This window comes from Miniopterus schreibersii (assembly GCF_964146895.1).
Source record: "Miniopterus schreibersii genome assembly, chromosome: 1".
Classification (NCBI taxonomy): Eukaryota; Metazoa; Chordata; class Mammalia; order Chiroptera; family Miniopteridae; genus Miniopterus; species Miniopterus schreibersii.
This window is the reverse complement of record NC_138101.1, coordinates 54,434,017-54,456,214: the sequence shown is the minus strand read 5'-3', so window position 1 is coordinate 54,456,214 and position 22,198 is coordinate 54,434,017. Positions and strand designations below refer to the sequence as shown.

The window sequence follows — 22,198 nt, the reverse complement described above, 5'->3', positions numbered from 1 at the left end:
AACAGGCAGGTTGGTCTCTTACTGGTTCTTTCTTTCTTGTATGACTTCTCAGGGAGACTGATAAAACTAGTTGAGAAGTTAAGAAATTCCAAGGAGTTTAAACACAGCTTGATACACCTATTGTCAACCTTATTTGGTTCCTAAATTCTGGTTTCCTTAACTTGGATTTCTACTTTTTTCATCTACCAGCTTGCTGCAAAGACTTTAAACTCAGTGTCAAATTTCAATTACACAGCTGATAAAATCCTTAGCTGTATATAGGAACTTCTAACCTCAGCCCCATTTAGGAATTTTTAGTAAATTAGTATGAGATTTGTGACCAGACATAGGTTTAGAAAATAGACTTAGAAATTCAGAAACTCTCACAGCTGCTAAACCTACTTAAGAACTGTAAGAATTCACTCTTACATATAAATTCCAGTTTTCCTTTAAAGTTAAACACAATTTAAATGTTTTTTTGAGTCCTTTATTTCTTTTTTAGTCATTGTATTTGAAAATACTTTCTTCTTATACTATGTTGAAATAATGCCACAGAGAGATCTGTAGTGTACCTGTTAGAAAAGCTCAGAGTTCATCAGGATCTAGGCTAAAATCTACCCAAAGACACACACTAAAAAAGCCAAGTGACAAAATTTATCAAAACTTGTTATCAAAGTTCGTTATTTTAATCTTCTTTGAAACTCTATACCATGATATCTGTAATCTCTTCACTGGGAGCTTTAAACTGTTCCTCATCCCCTTTTTCAAAAACCAAGATATGTCATTATTTTCAGAGACTTCATCATTTTTCATTGCTAAAATTCGTGCATTTTAAAAATAAAAAAACATACTGCATTTCCTAAGTAATGTCATAACTACACCACAGGATACTTTTAAATGTACACATGTGCATATAATAAAAATAGTGCATATTTGTTGAATGTTACCAGATGACAGGCGCTATGCTACGCCTTTACGTGGATTATTTTTTTATTCCTCACAATTACACAATGTTACAGGTGTCATCATTAATTCTCATTTTTGTCATAAAATAATTGAAGCAAAGAGAGGTTAATTAACTTGCTAAAGGAGACACAGCTAGAAGGAGTTAGAGTTGAGTATTGAACTCAGGGAGTCTGATTACAGAGCTGCTTTTGCAGCCACTACACATACCACCTCCAAAAGTAACTATTACTTTGCTTTATGTGTACTGAATGTCTAATATGAATTAGATAAATATGTGTGTCTAATAAATGAGTGACTGAGTAGCCAATTAGTTGAGAAAGCCTAATTCCAGAGTTCTATTCAAGTCCACCTAAACCATGTCATTCTTACTGAAGAAATAGATGCAAGTTAAAGTCTTGCTTTTGAATTCATTTAGGATTTGGAAATAACTGTGGGGGGAAAGTTAAAGTAAATAAGATTGGATTCTAGAGTTCTTGATTTCTTGGGGAAAAGATATAAAATTCAACTGAAATAATTCCCGGGGCATACAAAGATTAAAAGAAAATTAATGTAAGTATGTGGGCACAAATAACATTTCACAGGGCTTGTTTGTGATTATAGTTGCTCTAGGCTAAATAAAGTATTAAACAAGTAGAGGACTTCCACGCCTCCAGTTTTCTACAGTTTTCATCTTCGTGTATGGTGTAAGTTAAATTCCTTTTACTCCAGGGTCTTGGGTCCTCGTATTTCATGAGCTACAATACAATGGAGTTCACCTTAAAACTGGAGAATTTCCGGTGTTTCTATTGTTCCTAGCTGGGAGATCATTTGTGACAAAGGTGTCTATCCAGACAAATTAGCCTATATTTCAGATATGAGACTAACCAACAACACAGAACTTCTACTAAGACTTTATGTAATATTATTTCAGACAACCTATATTTGTTAATCTAATTCTTAAACAGAAAGTTAAAGACCCAGTTTTAGAAGAAAAAGTAGCCCTAGCCCAGCCGGCGTAGCTCAGGGGTTGAGCATCAACCTAGGAACCAGGAGATGGAGGTTTGATTCCCGATCAGGGCACATGCCCAGGCTGCGGGCTTGATCCCCAGTCAGGGGAGGGTGGCGTGCAGGAGGCAGCCGATCAATGACTCATCACTGATATTTTTCTCTCCCTTTGCCTTCCTCTCCCTGAAATCAATAAAAATATATTTAAAAAGAAAAGAAAAAAGAAAACAAGTAATCCTAAATTATGTCAATAAAAAGTGAGTTGCTTTAGAATCCTCTCCTGGTGGTTAACATCAGTCAACTGTGAATTTAAACAGACATGACAGGCATAGTACCTAATGTGTCGATTGTGGCATCGTGAAATATTTGAAAAATTATTCCTTGGTTATACTAAGCTAATTAAATCATTAATCTGTCTAGTAAGCTGTCTTTTATAGTCTTACCATGAAACCCAAAAGGAAAAAAAATACACTGGAGTAGTCCCAGAGAGATTAATAGCTAGAATATGGTTATCTATCAATCAATCAATCTGTCTACAACTTTGGACCCCATCTCTTTCTATAAACTCCACCCTCTTTTGTACTTAAGGCAGTCTCCTACCATAGGCTTTTAGAGTCGGCACTAATCCCAGCTGGAACTCTCCTCCCTTAGATATCCACATGACCACCTCCCATAGCTGCTAAGTCTTTGCCTACTTCCTATCTACTCAGTGAGGTCTACTTTTATCACCCTGTTTAATATTATAGTCTACTTCCCACTTCACTTCTAAGGACACTTAAATCTTTTAACATAGTGTATAAATTTATTATCACTGTGTATTATCTATCCACATTTGTACTTAAGTGCCACAAAGACAGAGACCTTGGCTGAATTATCCCAACTGCCCAAATACTCTGCCTGGAACATGGTAAATCTAAGTCAGTATTTAAATGTTTGTTTGATGAATGGAATATTTACTTTTCTTTTTTGGTATTAATTTTATTCTACTTTCTGTATAACTTTAAGTACATAAAGGTTTATTCCTATAGGCCTCAGGAAATGGGTAGGAGTCAAAGGACAATCTTTTCCCACCAAAAAAAAAAAAGTTGCAGATTTTATATATATGTTTGTCCTAGAGGGGAAAAGTGAAGTTTACATTAGTAATGCTGTGCAAGATTCTTACATAAGACCTAAAACCAGTCTGCAGTGGATGTTTTACACCTTTGTTCAGGTGCCTGGACAGAAGCCAAAAGCTGTTGCGCATGACAGGGCCAAGGAGACAGTGAGGATGGGCAACAGGCACCCAGCATGGAAGGGGGAAGGAATGCCAGATTCCTTGGAATGGTGTGGTGATTTTCCTTTTTTTTCTTTTTAAGTCTCTGTAGGTAGGTGCTTGGTAGGGATCCGAGAGAAAGGAAAAGTGCAAGATCCTTTCACAGGCCTGGGTGCAGGGCACTGCCACAGCAGCTGGTACAGGAGAACCAATTATCTCAGGCTCAGGCAGAGCCAGGATGGAATGCAGAATAAAAGGAATACTTAGAGGAAACAATTTTGCCTGGAATGCTGGATGGCCAAGAGTCAGCCTTTGGTCCAGTGCAACCCTCAACTCACTTGTCAACAGTGAAAAATTAGTCTGTTTAGAAGAACCAGCTGGAATCACTCCAGCTTCTGCTACCTTCACACTCATTGTTTGGAAAAGATTAATCTGTGTGAGCTTCCTGAGATGTTAGTTTCTGGTGACTGTGTTATTCTTCCCAGAAGGCTGTCTGTTGGTGGGATAATTCCCAAAGGCTGAAAGCTAGAGCACACCAGTCCTGGTCTGCAGTTCCTTAGGGACGTACTGGCGTGTGGTTGAGCTGATAGGAAAAACTGCACCTTCCAGCAGATGACCAACTGACCTGCGGTCCCACTCCAACACTCAGCCCCAGGTAAGTTTCAGTGAAGGCAGGTGGCTGTGCTTCTCCCAGCAGAGAAGCAGCTGAAGGGCAGGAAAGGTAGAGGACATCTACAAAGGAACCATCCTGACACAGATTTATCCCGCGGTGTGAGGGAGGGCAAAGAACCCAGGGGCACTTCGCTTATCCAGCAACTTCTGTCACCTTGCTGACCAACTTCTTCCCATTCAATAGGTTTCTGAGCTGCTCAGAGATGGCGAACTCATTAAAGTCACCACCTTTTGTAGGAATGAGGACATTCTCCTCCAGGTCTGGCCCTGACTATCTCACAATCCAGGGAATTCTTGCTCAGGTAACCGGGGCAGCCACCTGATTTGTTGATGGAAGTCGCTAGCACTTTCCCCATTACCTGAACTTTGACATTACTGCTATTGATTATCTCCACGATGCCCACCACGTCATCGAAATACCAGACCGAGTCTCTTACAGTTATCTAGTGCAATGGAGTTAATTTTGCTCTTGATTTGCAATGTCATGTTGACACACATGTATATGTAAGCCACTTGGTTCAGTTCTGTGTCACCAATCACCAGGCCAGAAAAGTTCTCCTGGTTTTCCACTCCCTGCTTCCTGCCCTTCAGTTCAAATAGAGCTGCTCCTTACTCCTGGTTTAGGTGCAGAGAATGGTTTGGGCCCCTGGGTACTGGATCAGTCTGAGCTTCAGGGCAGGGTTCTTGTGAGTCTCCATGTCATCAGATACATGTTTCAGGGCATGTGTGATGCTCTTCCTGATTCATCTGCGCAAACAGTGCTGAGCATGAAGTCATCTGACCCTGAACTGGGAGGTGGGCCAGGTGTGGGGGTGTGCACTGATCCAGTAGAGCCAGCAGAGGGTCCAGATGGAGGGCCACTCAATTATGTTGTCACAGGTCCTGTTTTGCTCCATACTAGTGGCACCGAAGTCCTTAATGCAAGCCTGCAGTTCTGTGTATATACTCAAGTACATTCTGACCCAGTCCACAGGCTTCTTCTCCACATCTTTGTACTCTTTGGGGACTCAGTTGGTATAAAACATGGCCGCAGCATTCATTTCTTTCACATAGGAGCCAGGTTAGAAGCCATAGCCACCCAACCCAGGGCTTGGATACTTTCTCTGACAGGTGACTGAACAACTTGCTGCCTCGGTTCTTCTCCCCAAAGGTTATCACTTCTGGGATCTTCTCTGAGATGGGAGCCAACAAATCAGAAAGCTTGTTACCCGCTGGCTGCTAACACCAAGAGGCTGTCACCTAGAGAGCTTGATCCAGCCTCAGACCTGCATGGACCATCTCCACATGCTTCTGCATGTCTCCTCCAGTCTCTTTACTGATCTTCAGGTGCTCTGCTGCAGGACCCGCTGGCAGTGAGTCAAATGCTTCCACACAGGGAGCAGCCCTGCTTTCGGAGCACTGTCTCCATACCCACGGTGCACGTCAGAGGCCTCCCGGCAGCCCTCGGCCCTCTCCTATCCTTCCACCCGATTCTGCACGTCAGCCATAACGCACCACCTGCTCGCGCTTGGGAACAGCCGCTCTCACACTTGCTTTTCATTCATCTATGTATCAAAAGAGTTCTAACCAATCTGTACTGTATTAATTTATATTTATAAACTGTACAAGTGGTGCTGACTTTATTCCTTTTAAATAAATTTATTCCTTTTAAATAAACCACCAAAATATAAAATTTCATTTATAACTTTAAGAGTTTCAGCATTTTCTTATCACGTATTTTTGAAAACTCCAAAGAAAGTGTGCCATCATGTTTTTCTATTAAATGCCTAAGCAATAATCAGTGACAGAGACATTATAAGAAAAATACTGTTGATTTCAGAGTATCCCTTAGAATACATTCTCAACTGGACAGTGTCCCCTTTCTACCAAGATGACAGTAATTTTATTCAGGATAAAAAGTAAACTAATATAGGCATGTTTAGAAATATAAACTGAATTCAATTAAACTAAATGACATGAATTACAGGAATCTATCACAATACCTAATTATTCAATTTTATCATAATTTTTAAAAAATTTAAAAAGGTTTGGTTCAGAAAGACTGAATTAGGTAAAGTTACACATGATTATATACCTACAGTGGATTCTGAATGCTATTCAATGGGTTTCTGATATTGACACTGAGCCTGTCGAGTCCTTCTTATTACTTAACAAGGATCTCGGTGCAAATCCAAGAGGAGCTAGATGATGCTTCTATTTAATTTTTCTTCCTCCTTGACTGGTCCACCCTCTGTCCACCCTCTTTCCTGTGTCGCAAACACTTCTCCGCTCACAGGAGTCTGCATTAAGATGTATTTTCATTTATCAAGTTTGCTATTATTGGCAGAAATCTCAACATCTCATTTCCTCAAAGTTCCCTTTAAGTAACGACCCTTTAAGAATTATATTGCTAAAGGGGCTTTGCACAACGCATCCTGCTCCTTACTTATTACCCAGAGTGGGTGTCTCACTCTACTTGTTACGTGAATCTCTTAATGCTGCCCCCTTTTTCCTTTTATTTTTATTTTTTGCTGTGTCTGCAGGTTATCTGGCCAACAGCCTCTATAAACTACTTCTGTGTTCTTTGCTTCACTGGAGTGATTGAATGAATTTATGAGCTTCTTGCTTCTGCAAAAAAGAGGTTACTCTTTGGAAAGAGAAAAAAAGTAAAAAGAAACCACCACCGTGTAAAAGCACTGGTTCCATTTTATCCGATGTTTTCCACAATTAAACATCATTGAGCGTTGTTACAGCTTCAGGGCTTTAACTGCTTGTGCCTTTCACAATGACTATGTGGGTTACATGTGCATGGACATCAACCCTGTGCCAGGCTCTCTGCCAGGCTCTGGCGCTAACACATTTGATCACACATATTTGTACACAAAGAGATTTGGGTAATTTCCGGTATTTTAATTAGTGACATTTAAGGGACTCTTAATATATTGGACTTGGGAGATTGAAAGGACCATCATTCTTATAATGAGAACCATTAGTCCACATAGTTGAAGGAAACTATCCAGAGATACATAATTAAATACTTTGAATAAAGGCTTTCCATGTTAAGAAGTGCCTAAACACATAACTGATACCATTTTCTAAGACAGCCTATCTTCCCCAAAGCTTTTTTTGAATCTGTATTGCTAATTATGCCTTGCAGGTATCATTGAGAGCTGCTACTTATAATAACTAACAAAAGCGCTCAAATGCTTTCGGGAGCTCCTCACTATTAATCTAACCTTTCTTCAGACTCAAGGAGATCTTCAATCACTTGAGCCTACGACTTTCTCATTCCTTCTTTTTCAGCTTAGGGCCCCAGGCTCATGATAATCATCAGGATGGTACACCAGCCTTTCCACTTTCTGAATCGTTTCTTCCTCCACTGTGCTTCCTCAGCGGAGCCTAGACTCTGGGTATTCTCTGCACCTAATAACTTACCAATGCTGCTGGACAGAAAAATGGAGAGTTGCGTTTAAATTTATGATCACAAATTTGAAAACTGCTCTCATCACGCCCTCAAAGTCTGAATTCTTCCTACTTTAGAGAGTTTATACCAGCTGCCCACTTCTTGTAATGATCTCCCCACAATCTTCCTAGAGTCACAGCAATATATCCTTGCCATTCAAACCTCAGTTTAAATTTATTGTCAGAGGCCTTCCCTGAACACTGAATCTAAAATAAGCATCAAGTTTCTTACTGTCATGCCACCTAATTCTAATTTTCTGCTTAAGACTTACTGATAAAAACTTTTTCTCACTTATTCATTTATTTATTTGTTTAATGGACTGGCTATTTCCTCTCACTAGAATGGGAAGTCCATGACAGTAAGTGACATTTCTGTCTTGTAAAATTTTATATCCCTAGTACTTAGAACAGGCTCTGGCACTTAGTAAGTGTCAAATATTTGTTGAGTGAACAGAATGAACAAGTCTCTATAATTCTTTTACTTCTTTTTATAAACATGGTATTAACATAAAAACTCTAATATTTGCAATTCAAATTCATTCAGAAGAAAAATGAATTGAATTAATTGGTTCCTTGCTCTCACTGACCTTGGGCAAATAACCTAAACCTCTGAGGTCACTTTTTTTTCTTCAGGAATATTAGAAAATTGAACCAGATAGTCTTGAATATCTCTCTTAGCTCTAAGACACTGAGATTTTCTTTTCTTTGAGAAAATTACATTTTATACCTCTCAATTTTAATATCTAATCAATTTTGTTATCTAATCAATTTCAATTCAAGAACTGTATCAATAGTTGTGGCCTTTGCCCTCATTAAATTAGTGTCTCGGTGCTTTTCTTTGAAAATCTCCTTCAATTTTTTAAGAGCTTTCCAAAAATATTAAACAAGTCACCAGTGCCCATATGAGTGCATTATTTAAACTAGGCTGTAAATATGTAATATTTTTAATAATTTTTACCTTGTAAATTGGCATAGCTTTCAGCATATCCATGTAAAGTTTCCACTTTTTTTAATATATTTTTTTTATTGATTTCAGAGAGAGGAAGGGATAGAGAGAGAGAGAGAGAGAAACATCAATGATGATTGAGAGTCATTGATTGGCTGCCTCCTGCACACCCCCTGATGGGGATCAAGCCCACAACTCGGGCATGTGCCCTGACCAGGAATCGAACCAGGATCTCCTGGATCACAGATTGATGCTCAACCACTAAGCCACGCTGGCCGGGTATAGAGTTTCCACTTCTAAATATGTACTCATAATGTACAACTCTATATTGTCTGAGCAATTCTATTGAAGGCTTGATATTAAACAAATAAATGAGATGGTGTCAAAATCCACTGCTGGAAATCTTACTTTATTAAATGTGCTTATTTCTGTCATGATTAGTTGCTAGCAACAGCAAAACAGAACAGAAAAATAAATGTGTAGTCTCAGACTGCAAGTCGGAAAACACACCATAGCGTAAATTTTCATCTGAGCAATCAATGTTCCATAATGTAATTTAATGTCCTCTCACACTCAAAGAATTACCTGAAAATAAAATGACAATTTCCATTTCCCCTTAGCATCTGCTCTAATTTAACTGAATTTGCATCATGAATTTTTGGAAATTGGATCTCTCTTGGAAATGTATCAACATTAAGAAGAGAAGTGTACAATTGTGTAGAGTATATTTCTATCCTTCCAACCTGATGATAAGAGATAACATCTCTGGAAAGCCAGGTAATACAGATTTTCATTCAAACCAGTAGAGTGGTTTGTTATAGCAAGAAGTGGTGAATTAAATATATTATATGGTTACACTTGGTAAGGGTTATCCAGGCAGTAGGTACCAGTTGGGAAAATATATTTTGAAATTAAATACATGTGTGTTAGTTAACTCTGATGATACTGTTCTCTGATTTATTCAACTTGAATGTGTAGCCATGGAAACGTTAGGCACTGTCCCTCATGAAATAGCAATCTGACCACAGCTTGGTGGTCAAGGGATATTTGTATGGGAGAGAACCTGTCAGAAATGGTATTATGTAGTCTTAAAGAACTAGAACCACTTTGTAGCTTTTCTAACCAGACGTGTGCAAACCTGTGAGAAACTTTGAAATTCCCTAGGGACTTCCTTCTTACCCATCCTGCCCTACCATCACCGAGGGCGCGGTTTATACTAAAGAGGAAGGAGAGACTAGGCCTTAGTGCAGCAAAGTCTGTGCTAGCATATGCTCACCTTCTGCTGATTGATGGTCATTTAACCAACACACCGACCCCTCACTTTTATTTTCTGGCTTATTCATTCATTCTACAAATATTTTGAGTCCCTACTATGTGCTGGGAGAAGACAGACAAGGTATATTTCTCTTGTGCTTACATTACAATATTTTTAAAATATGTAATTTTATATAAAGATTTATAGAATAGGATCATTAAAAACAGCTTAAGCCTGGCTGGCGTGGCTCAGCAGTTAAGCATCAACCTATGATCTAGGAAATCCTGGTCAGGGCACATGACCGGGTTGCAGGCTCGATCCCTAGCAGGGGGTGCGCGGGAGGTAGCTAATCAATGACTCTCTTATCATTGATGTTTCTCTCTCTCCCTCTTCCTTCCTCTCTCTGAAATCAATAAAAATATATTAAAAAAAAAAAAAAAAAAACAGCTTAAGAAATAATTTTGCCCATCTTTGTTATTTTATTTGTGAGGAACTTAAGGCCTAGATATAGGAAATATGACTTCTCAAGATTGCAGTTAGTGAAGGTCCATAATATACAGGGATAAGCGAATGTCCATTTCCAGTTGTGAGTTTATTCTTGTGTTATTACTAATTAATTATTGTTTTACTTATTTGTATCATTTCCACAAGAACTGTAAACCCACTTTTGCCCAGCCCTGTATATGAGGCCAGTATTTATTCCACTTCTCCACATAGCCATAAGGATAATACCTAGTCACTTCTGCTTCTTAAAAGGCCCCTTTCTTATTCTTTCACTATATTCTGATTATTCTTTTACTGCGATGTGGGTGACCTGATTGAGAGAGTTGCACTTTTCAGTTTGCCCTTCTCTGAATCACCTTCAATTTCAGTTTCTTTAATTGTTGTCTGACACCATAGGAACAATCTTGGCTGCAAAGGAGGCCAGGTGAATCCCCAAGGTATATTGCTCTGTGCTTCATTTCTCTTCTGCTGCTAACTGTGAGGCCATTTGGCAACAGTACACTTAGAGCCTTAAGATAATTAGCTCTCCCTCAGAATGGCATGGTTTTTAAGGAGGAAAGTATACAACATTGGCTTCAAAACCCAAACTATCATTTGTAGAATATGACCCATTTTAGTGGTTCTCTGATATTTCTGAAAATAGTTTACACAAATAATATTCTCAAAAAAGTTGTCTCCTTATGTCTTATTTCTGAGTTATTTTTAATACTGTTCCAAACACATCTTGTCCCAACTGAAGAGACACTAAAATAACTTGATGGAAAAACATAAAATACTACAAATTAAGTATAAAATAAAAAATTTAGTTAAAATGAATGATGTTTAGTACCTTAATTATAAACTTTATATACAATAATTCCATTTTTTATAGACATAAGTACACTTTGCACCTAACATTCATTTATTTATTTATTTATTTATTTATTTATTTATTTATTTATTTATTTATTTATTTTAAAAATAACCCAATGTCAAGTATATGTTTTTTGTTTGTTTGTTTTTAAATATATCTTTATTGATTTCAGAGAGAGGAATGGAGAGGGAGAGAGAGAGATAGAAACATCAATGATGAGAGAATCATTGATCGAAACCACAACCCGGGCATGTGCCCTGACCGGGAATCGAACCCCGATCGCCTGGATCCTAGGTCGACGCTCAACCGCTGAGCCACGCCCAGCCGGGCTGCACCTAACATTTAGAATAAATTACTACATGTTGAATCTCTCGGTATTTTCCTAACATTTAATTCAATCATACTAATGTAGGAAATCATATTCAAATATGAATTCGAAAAACATGAATAAAAATTTTCAGTATGATTAGATAAAAATCATTTATAATTTCTACACAGATATGTGCATCAGATAATAATCTAAGTCCAATGAAGTTGAAATATTTATTAATAAATGTAATACAATTCCTCAAGGAAATTTGTTTAAACATACCAGGACAATCAGACCAGGTCTTGCTAAGTTTTCTTTATTCTTATTTTTGTGTAGGTAATAAGACAAAAATCAAATCCATATGGATCATCCAAAAATAAACAAGTCCTAATAGTGTGATTTATAATAAATATATATCTTGTCTTTGTCTGCAGTTTCTGGCACAGAGCAATGAAAACCCTTAATTTCCTAAGTGATAAATAGTAACACAGTGTTATCACATGATTTTTCAATGTTGTAGGAGATAATTTGCTACTTAATAGCCAATGGGATAGTTCTCCTTTTTTGACAGAAAATGAGTAAACTAATTTCTTTGGTATGGAATTCAAAATCCTTGCAAGCCTGGTTCAGTTCACACTTCTGATCTCATTTATAATTAATATTATGATGATTAATATAAATATAATAATTTATACCATTATTATTTTAATTATATAATATTATCTATTCTTGTGGCACATTGTAGTAAATCAAAGTGTACAATCTTGTACATTCACAGCTCTGTGTTTGTTCCCTATATAACAAGAATGTCACTGTACTATATTTGCCATAGAAATCTTTAAGGACAATAGAGCCCAAATGTCACTATCTCCTCAAGCTTTTAAAATTCTTTTTAAAGGGAATTCATATTCCCTTTTCTTACACTTCCTTAATCCTTTAAACACTTATTAAAGTATTTACCACAGTCTGCTCTCTATGTGAAATATCCATGCACATACATCCCTTGCAATCACTATGGCCTTGGGTTTACCAAAGCACTATACTTTCAATTTTTTAACAGTGCAGTAGAGAACAGGCAAACGGACTCTAATAAATGAGTATTCCTAGTTACATTTAACCATCTTGATTTGTCTTTACAGTGAAGGGTAAAGTTCTGAAGAAAAGTTTGAAAACGCAGGCTTAGATCATTAGGATTCTTCTTCTACTGATAACAGAAGACTACTGCCATTATTTGGTGTTTTTTCCCGATATTAAATTATATATTGCGATTCAAAATTCTGCTGTGTTCCACTGTTCTCACATATTGGTGCCATAAATTTTATAGGAGAGAGTTAACATAGTAGGTATATTTCCCTTTAGATGGGCCTGCTTGCAGGACTGGCCCTTGGCCAGTGCCTGCAAAGTTGCCTTTTGAAGTTTTCTGCACTAATAAGGCTGCTTTGTTTGCCTGGGGCACTGAATTCACTGCACCAGCTGATTTATGGTGAACATCTGTTTTGCTTCTGAGAATCTGGAATTTCTATGATTGTGGCTGATCACACAGGCAGACAGTGCCTGTATGACTAGTTCCCAACAGAGACCTTGGACTGAGTGTCTAGCTGGCCTTACTGGGCAGAAACACTGCGTATGTGTTCCTGTATTTACCTGCTGGAGGAAGGAGCGTATTCTGTGTGGCATCCCCTGAGCCAGGGAGGACTTTCCATCCTGAGCATGGATTCTTCCACACTCTGCCAATGTGTCTTTCCCCTGGGTGATCCTGTTGTGTATCCTTTCACCGTAATAAACCATAGCCCTGAGCACAACTGCCTCGTGAGTTCTGAGTCCTTCCAGCAAATTATCAAACATTCCTGGGAATCCTGACGAAGGAAAGAACTAAATAGATACTGGCTTGTTGCTTCTCTTAGCAAACTTCTTCCAGTCACTGGGACATTCTCATTACAAAAGACGAATAAGCCAGTGTATACAGAAAGATTAATTGTTGCCCATACCTCCTAACGCTTTATTCTTCTATCAGCAATTTCTACTTACTCACAACAATGGCACAGTTTAAGCATGGCTTTGCCTAGTTCAAAGATGGAAGAGGGAAAGAGCAGATAAAATGTATTTTTCTAAAGATTAAGTTGTCTTTTGAAAGATAATGGGGAGATAATACAATAGAAAGAAAACATTACGGGGTCTTATAATCCAGTTAGCATCCTGCCATTCCCACACATGAGGCTTTAGGGGAATTATTTAACAGCGTTGGAAACCAATTCCAAATATGTAAAACGGAATAATAAAACTTCACTGCCACTCTTTTCGGGATGCGGAGAAGATGAAATAAGTTACTATATGTTAAATACAGCTAAACATTGTTATATTTAATTAGGGTTTCCTTTCTCTATAATTTAAGACTTTAGGCACTGGAAAGGAACAGGAAAACGAATTAGGAAAGTGTAGTTCCATTCAATTCCGACCCCTATATACAGAGCTAGAGCTACACAGGCCTGTACCTTCATTATGGGGAAAACCAGGAAGAACAAGGAATGTGAAAAGGGTTCAAGATAAATAGCAACTGCTGAAGAGTAAGAAACTTAATTCTTTTTTTTAAATTTATGTTTATTGTTGAACATATTACAGATGTCCCTCTTTTTCCCCATTGGCCCCCTTCACCCCACATCCACTCCCTGCCCCAGGCCTTCACCACACTATTGTCTGTGTCCATGGGTTATGCACATATAAATTCTTAATAATCCTTTTTCTTAAATGCACGAGAGAGTGCATCTAATTCAACTAAAACAAAGTTCGGTAATTACCATGCAAGGATTTCTTTAATATCCTTTCAAATATTTATTGTGAACCAGGCACTAAGCTGCTAATTGCATCACATGCCTTATCTCATGTACTCCTATATTCTGCCTTAGAGGTTAGTTATCTTTATTATCCCAAATTTACACAGGAAGCATTCCAGACTTTGAGCTATTACGGCGTGTCCATATGGCTAGTGAGAACCTGGCAGAGTAGGTGTAGCATACCTACTGTATGTAGGTGCACTGTGTTGTAGCACAATTCCTCTTGAATAACAATATAGCGTTTTCCTATTCCTCTCCTTCGGCTTGGAACAAAAACTTGATGATTTTTGTATTTCATTTGAATGTAACTATTCATGTCTTAGCTAGATACCAGTTTTTCATTTCAAAAATAACATTTTTCATAATATAAATGTGGATATTATTTGATATCTCAGTATAGTCTACTAGAGTATTGAACTGGCCCTAGTGTAATCATTGGTTATTCCTGAGACTTTGCTTTGCAAGTTTGCCTTGCCAATTTACATAAATCAGTGTGTATCCAAAAGCAAAAACAAAGTCCAACATGAAAGGTACTTAATATTGTGGGAAATCCTACTAGAGATTATATTTGTGGATTTCTTCTTCTCTTCTTTAGTGGGAGAGATAACAAAAGAATCATCTCAGTTACTGAAGACAGAATGTCTTCAAACGATGAGTGCAGTTTGCTCTTGTATGAGCAAACTTGGGAGAAAACAGCTATCCATGGATTCTTTATGTTTTGAGGACTAAAATGCTAATAATAATCTGCTCAGCTTTTAGATACTGGTCAGCTCAAGAAAAGGAGCAAAGTAATTTCATGTAGTAGACTTATGTGTGATCCAAACCACTATTCCAAGGATCGCCTGGTGCCACAGAGATGGCTGTGCAGGCAATGACGTAAGTTAGTACCAAGAGTTGCAATGTTAGAGGACAGTTTGAGGACCCTTTTCCCAGATGAGCCCTGAAGCTGGATATCCCTGGAGGGATGGAGTAAGCCTGTACAATGAGCCAAGTCAGTAAGGCAACATCACGGATTCCCTGGGCTGTATGGACCCGGGCATCAACTACTGACACCGCACGACAGCAGGAATCAATGCAAGGAAGCCAGGAGGAATTCTAGTGGGTAAAGAAATAAAACTTGATCCCTTCAGGGCAGTAAACTCTGGAGTAGCCTGAATAATTAAAGGGAAGGCAAAAGTTAACCCAGAGTTACTGAACTTCTGCTAACTGCAGTTAATTTAAGAAAGAGATGTGAGATCATTTTTACAGCCTAGTTTTTTTAATGAGCAAATATGGTGTTTTGGTATCTGTTATATTGACAGTAAAAGACTAGAAAGAGAGAAAGTAAATAAATGTACTAAGATCCTGTACAACAAAGATAATAGCTTACCTATTTCTTGTTGTATATTTTGCCCTGAGGAAGAGTTGATGGCCTGCAGTACACACTCAACCTAAGTAAACTACTAAATGCCATACAAAAGTAATCACAAGAACTTTCCTTACCTTTTAGTAATTTAATAATCAAATATTATCAAATATGTACCATATTCAAGGGAGTTGGATATGTTGTGCTGAAATAAGAGACAAAAATCCTATCCAGAAGAGCCTAAATTCTACCATAGATGAGAGAAATTAAACAGTTAACTGCACACACAAATATGTTTGCTTACTCTTCTAATTATAATCACTGTTATGAGGGAGAAATGATTTAAAAATTATCAATTAATGACATACCTCTGTCAACATAAATTAGACCAGAAGTGAGCATAAAACCAAATTTGGCCCATAGGGTGAAATAAAGCTTATTATATAGCTTCTGGGAAATTTTAGTTTAATTTTAAATTAGCCACAGAAAGAGATCATCTCTCTCCTTGTTGGACCTTTACTCAGAGAAATCTGAGACCAGTATTTCCTCTAACTGATGACACAAAAAACATGGGGGAAAAGTGAAAAAAATATTTTTTTTATAAATGCAGGGACATGGATCCATAACTGTATCCAAGGGATTAAGTCAGCCTTGAAACTTGTCTTGTCCCTATGTGAACAACAAATTTCTTTACTATTTATGTGAGTTTGAGTTGGGTTTTTGTTATTTGCAGTTGAAAGTATCTGCACTGATATAGTCTTGCACAAGTCATTTAACCTCATAATTTTTTTTCATTTACAATATGAGCCCTAAGGATATTAGAAGCTTATTATAAATATCTAATGAGATGATGTTTGTTGCTGTGTATTGCAATCTATAAACTCAAATACATTTTAAAGTCATTATTTAGGAGTATGAGAGAAAAAAAGTTATCAGATTTAAGTTCATTCTCACTAAGAATCATGCCTATACAAACTAAAATGGTAAAAAAGTGCCTTGACACCATTTTTCGTGTAGAAAAATTCAGGAAAGAACCTATTTTTATTTTTTAATGGCAACTACCAAATATAACTGGACATTTTATGAAAATTTAGTATTTAAACATTTCCACATTTACTTTATGAGAGGAAGACAAAGTCCCTGAGGGATAATATGTGAAAAAATTATGAAATATTATACTCAGTAAATAAAGGGGAACATTTTCCCATTATAATGCATGAGCTGTGAGCACTTATAACTATTTACATCATCATCAACCCTACTTTAATTGTTGAACACATGACATATTTGGAGAACACAGGGCCTAGTGTTGAGGTTGGGTACAGAAAAGCAGACTTGAGAGCAGAGAGCAACTAACCAGCCTGAGGAACACGCACAGACATGATATGAGAGGCAAGTAAACAATGGGTTGTGGGAAAAGCTTCAGAGGTTAAGAATTTTTTCAATGGCATTTTTTAAGAACTTGCTTCAGAGAGTTTTCTAGTGGGTACGTAAAGTCTAATGTCAAGCTTGCATTTTATCTGCATAGCTTTGAAAATGCACTGGTCTGCTTTTAGGTGCATTCTATTTATACTACTGATTAAATTATCTCAATTTGGCCAGTGGTAAAACAATACAATTAGGTTTTGGAAAAGAAATAGTCAATTGCTTTTTTATTTATTAAGGTTTATTTATTAACTAATAAGATTATTATTGTTATAAGATTAACTTATAAATAATATTATTAATTAAAATTCTCAATATTTCCCAATAAATACTTTATCTTTTATTATTATCTTTTACTTAGCAATGCTTGATACGCCAAATGTGCGTCAACCAAATTGCAGGAAAGGAAGTTGGTTTTAACATAATAATTTGGGGGAGGGGGCAAAAGTAGGTTTTCAGATGTTCATATAGAAAATAATACAATAATTAACAAATAATAATACAAGAGTAAACTGTGTTTCACATATTCACAACTGTAAACCTACATTTGCCCACCCTGCATAGCAGGCTTAATATTTTTTATTATTATTATAATGATTCATGAGGAGTTTTAAAGATATTAGATAAAAGGGAAAAACATTCAGAGCTACCAAAATGTTATTAAGTCCCCCTGAATCAAATACTGACCTCAGCCTGGGGCGGGGGTTCTGAAAAAACTATAAGTAAATGACTGATTGAATGACTTTAGCATCCTGAACTATGGCAAGAAAATTGATCCTAGAGAAGAAAGCAATTACTATTGTTGGTGTTTCAACAGTGATAGCAGTCTGTGTGAACCTGTCACTACCCAGGGGAAAGCGGAGGTTTTCAGAGGTGTTGTAACACAGGCTTTTTTCAAATCATGACTGTCCGAAAGCATATAAACATGTTTTAATATGACTGATCGGATCTTATATAAATGTCTTAGAAAAAAATTGCCAAATATAGACTCATGCTAGGTTGGATTAGTTTTTCTAAAAACTGAAAAGTAGTCTCATAAAATGAAACAATGACTGATGGGCCTCTAATAAGATTCTGAATTCTTGTTTGTTTGTTTTTAATTATGATGCCTGAGTTTATTTTTCCCTCTCTTGCTAATAGAATTCCTGTTATGCTGCTTTCATTTTAAAAACAAAGAACACACATCTTATCAATCATATTTTGTACTCAAACCTTTTATTCAAACTACTGAGTTATTATTAAATTATTGCCATAATAGAAAGAGATTCAGTATTTAAAGTTAGGATTGGTACTTTGGAGATACATTCATATTACCTTAATAAATGAACACAAATCAAATCAATTTGTTAAACACATACGCACACCCCAACTTACATGCCGTGTTTTTTAAAAAAAAAAGATTTTTTTCATTATATACAAGCAAATTCAAGAACTGGTGAGGTTTGAGGAATTGCTATGAATAATATAGAGAGAATATAAACCATACTAGGACGTGACAAAAAATACAACTGTTCCCAAAGGTGGTTCTTTGGCAATCTTAAAATACTACCAAAGTAATAGAGTATTCTTTCAAATTCAACGGCATTTTTCTTTTAAAAATCATATATCACTTTCTACCACTAGTAAACATTTCTTATTTTTATATAGGGAATAGACTTGGTATCCTGTATTTGGAGGAAAAATGACTGCAGGAATTATTATAGAGCAGGATGCAGAGTATGATAAATCAACCTGTTAAAGTCCTCATTTTGGGGAAGGAATATTGCATATCGCGTAAATAGAGACCTATTTCAATTCCCAGATTCCCCACTTAAGAGCTATGTAAACCTGAGCAAGTTACTTAAATTTTATAAGCTTCAGTTTTCTCATCTACAAGATGGGGAAAAAATCATACTTAATAGTGTTCCAAAAACTAACACGTTCAGCTTAGGGCTGCTAAGACTTATAAGGCCTCTTAAGGCAAAGCAGACTTCTTGAAAGGCAGAAAAATGTGCTCTCTGCCGCTTGCAGGCCGGAGGAGAGAGTAGTAATAGAGGAGGGTAAAACTTCTGGGGGAAATGTGGCAAAGTAGTATCTGAGTAAATAGAAATGAGTATATGAGGTTGGAAGGCTGGCCTAAAACAAGCATCATTATGAATTTAAAAATTTAAAAACTCATCTGGAAATGAGAGATAACTGCCCAAACATCAGACTATGATAGCTGTATAACAGAATATAGTGCAAGACAAAAGATCCTGGGCTTATCAAGAGAAAGAATTTTAAGTTTTATTTAACATGAAGCAGAAAGGGATGGGGGAATTATAATCACAGAGACTTGGCAAGAATGATACTTATATAGGCTGCATGCCACTCAGCTGACCTGCTAAATTATCCATATGAGGTTGTTTTGAAGAGAAAGAGATATAGAAATTCACAGGCATAAATAATGATGCTCTTATATTGACTGAATGAAACAAGTCATTTTATAGTAATCCTCATACTGACCGTCACTCTCAACCTGATCTATTTACCCTTGGGATAGCCCTGGAAGGTCGCAATCCAGAGAATAGGCAAGTTTGTTCTTCAAGCAAGAGCAAGACTCAAGAATTACTTATACAGATATTAATGAAGGTGAGTAGGAAAAGCAGACTTTAGCCTTTCAATCTCCAATCGCCTTTCAAGGAAGACCAGAAACAACTATCCCTGCAAGTGTTTGTTGTTATAACTGTAACTTCCCAATTATGTTAGCAGGGGGAAGTTAGGAATACTGTATCTATCCACTGGAGTTTTGTTAGCACAGGACTGCAGCTTAAAAAGTCGCTGGTGTTTCCCATGACTAGGAAAGCAAAAGACCAAACATTCGGAAAATAGATTCAGGAAAGGAAAGAAAAAAATCAATATAAATTTAGCCTAGGATCAGCCAGGAATCCCTAGGTCTGGAGAATATCTGTGATTCTGATGTTATTCCCTATTAGTATTTGCCAAATCTATAAAGTCACATTGTATGGAATTCTCATTTCAAACTGGGATAGTAAGGTTTGGGAAGACAACTTTTGTAATTGCTTCCCTCTCCCATATGTCTAAATCAACAAAGCCAAATTGGAGAGCGTTGCCCTGTTGCTGATAGTCACAGGAAGTATGTGGAGAAATGGTGTTGATTATAACTTATGGGATTTTACAATGCTAAGTCATATGCACACTGAGGGAAAACTTTTTCCAAAGGCTTATGGTTTATTCAAGGGCTTTTTCCCCCTAAAGTTGTTCTCAAACTACTTTTAAAACTATTTTGTTAAGTAGTCATTTCCTATTCCATTTGAGCTTGGGTTATTTTCTATTATTTTAATGATTTGTGTATACTAAACAACCTTGCCAGAGGAGAACACCTACAGAGCTCAACCACCAATTTAATATATTCTAAATATTATAAGCTTTATGTATGAACAAGCTATTGCCATCTTTCCAAGTTTCATAGATTTTTAAAATCATCACCTATTATAGTAATAGGTCTCTGGCATTTACAGGAGCTTTGAAGCCTTGGCAATCAAAACTGTTTTTTTTTATTTTTTATTTATACCTTTAAGAGAGAGTGAGAGAGAGAGAGAGAGATTTGTTGTTCCACTTATTTATTCATTCATTGGTTGCTCCTTGTATGTGCCCCGACTGAGGATTGAACCCACAACCTTGGTGCATCACAATGACACTCTAACCAACTGAGCTAGTAGACCGCAGCATCAAAATTACATTTTTAAATACTGTCATTCTGTAGTAAATAACCAAGAATTTTTAATCATTCAAGAAAAGTTTCCTTTATATTTATCTCTAGAAGTCTACTGCACCCTTTGCTACCAAAGTGTTTAGGAAAATGATGCGAGGTCTTCCAGTGACCAACATCAGGAAACTAAGTGTACACTGGAAGCTACCTTGTTTCAACTTCTAGGCCATGCACAGATGATCACATAAAGCTTTGTAGAAGTTACAGTTAAGTACACATTACCTTGTAATGATCATGAGTCTAAGACGTTTTTCAGGTTTATCCATTGAGAAAACCAGAAATGTACCTAAATATTGTTTTTAAATTTTTTTTTGGGGGGGGCATAGCTAAGAAACTTATAAATGTTAGCCATATAGATATAATAAAAACACTAAAAAAATTGGAACTTTCTAATACTAAGAAAAAAAAGGCAGCATCTTATTGTTCGGAGTCGAACCTTAAATTACCCTAGCAGAGCACATGCGACCCTCCACTGTGATTAGAACACATACCAATTTTCCTAACACCTGCTTGCGTAGCATTCAAGCCTACATAACCTATGAGGGTGCAAGGCTGTAACTAAAGATCTTAACTTTGAGTAATTTGCTTCCCAGCTTGTTTTAAAAGTCTGGGTGAGAGGAACTATATACAGAAAAATATCCCAATGAACATACTTTCCATCTACTCCTTGAGCTATTATAATTTCCCCATTTGAATCGAGATCATTTAAGCACCATATATCTAGACCTCAGTAGCTCATGCCCTTGCAGAAACGTTTTTATCAATTTTAAGTTTAGTGTAGAAAAATTTTTTAGTTGAGACTTATATAAGTAATTCTTACATAAAATAAAGTTCTAAAAGTTCTGTAAGTGGTAGTGAAAGAGTTCTTTTCAGAGACTGGTACATTGTCAGGAGCGTAATAAGTGTGTGACTGCATTTATTCATTGCTTTTATCTTATTCATATAATTAGATGACTTAGAATTAAGTCACATGAAAACATTTCTTTCTTTTGAATAACTAGTTTATTTGTGTGCGTGTATATTCTGGACACTAAGAGTTCGTGTGTCTATTTTTTCCCACTCTCTCTAGATTTCTATCTTATGAGCTGTAACATATATGATTACAAAATATATTATTGAAAGCTAATTTAAATGTTTTGGGAATAGGAAAGTACATATTATAAATAAAATTATAATATTTAATTGAGAATGTTTAACCAAAATTTTAAGTATAAATAGGATACACATAGCATTTTAAAATTTGCTTTGGGGGCATGAAAAAACATCATTCTGATAATAACTTCTAAAAAATACATAATTATACAAGAGTTAGAATGTGTGTGAAATCTTGGCTGCAGCGTTAAATATACATGGTAGCTTTGAGTCCTAACGTAAGATTTTAAAATATTTTCTTTCTTTGATTTAAGTTTATACCTCTGTTGTTTTAGCATTCTTTGGGTATATTTACATTCTAAAACTTACTTCTATATTACCAGAATGAAGGTTTTTCACGGAAAATGTGAGTAAGCTAAGCTTCCATTTTGTCATATGACAATTTTTCTGAAGTATGTAATTTCTGTCTTGGAATCCCTGCTTCCAGCCTTTAAAGATAATCCAATAATTTGGGTGGAGAATAGTAAATATATATATATATAGAAAATGTAATAATATATATTATTTTAATCAATCCTACCACGTTAATCTT

The 22,198-nt window shown here is 36.4% G+C and overlaps 1 protein-coding gene and 1 pseudogene across 4 annotated transcripts in view; both read right to left on the bottom strand.

Annotated features, from left to right (window-relative positions):
- The window catches only part of CCSER1 (coiled-coil serine rich protein 1), a 1,053,860-nt gene that overhangs the window by 358,745 nt on the left and 672,917 nt on the right, over nucleotides 1-22,198 (bottom strand). The gene's annotated exons all lie outside the window — the stretch shown is intronic.
- LOC308562701 (adenylyl cyclase-associated protein 1 pseudogene) overlaps nucleotides 3,987-22,198 on the bottom strand; it is a 77,178-nt pseudogene continuing 58,966 nt past the window's right edge. The window contains exons 2-3 of the transcript in view: nucleotides 7,268-7,275; nucleotides 3,987-5,307 (exon numbers count right to left, since the gene is read on the bottom strand). The product of the transcript in view is annotated as an adenylyl cyclase-associated protein 1 pseudogene (transcript). The remainder of the gene's footprint in view (nucleotides 5,308-7,267; nucleotides 7,276-22,198) is intronic.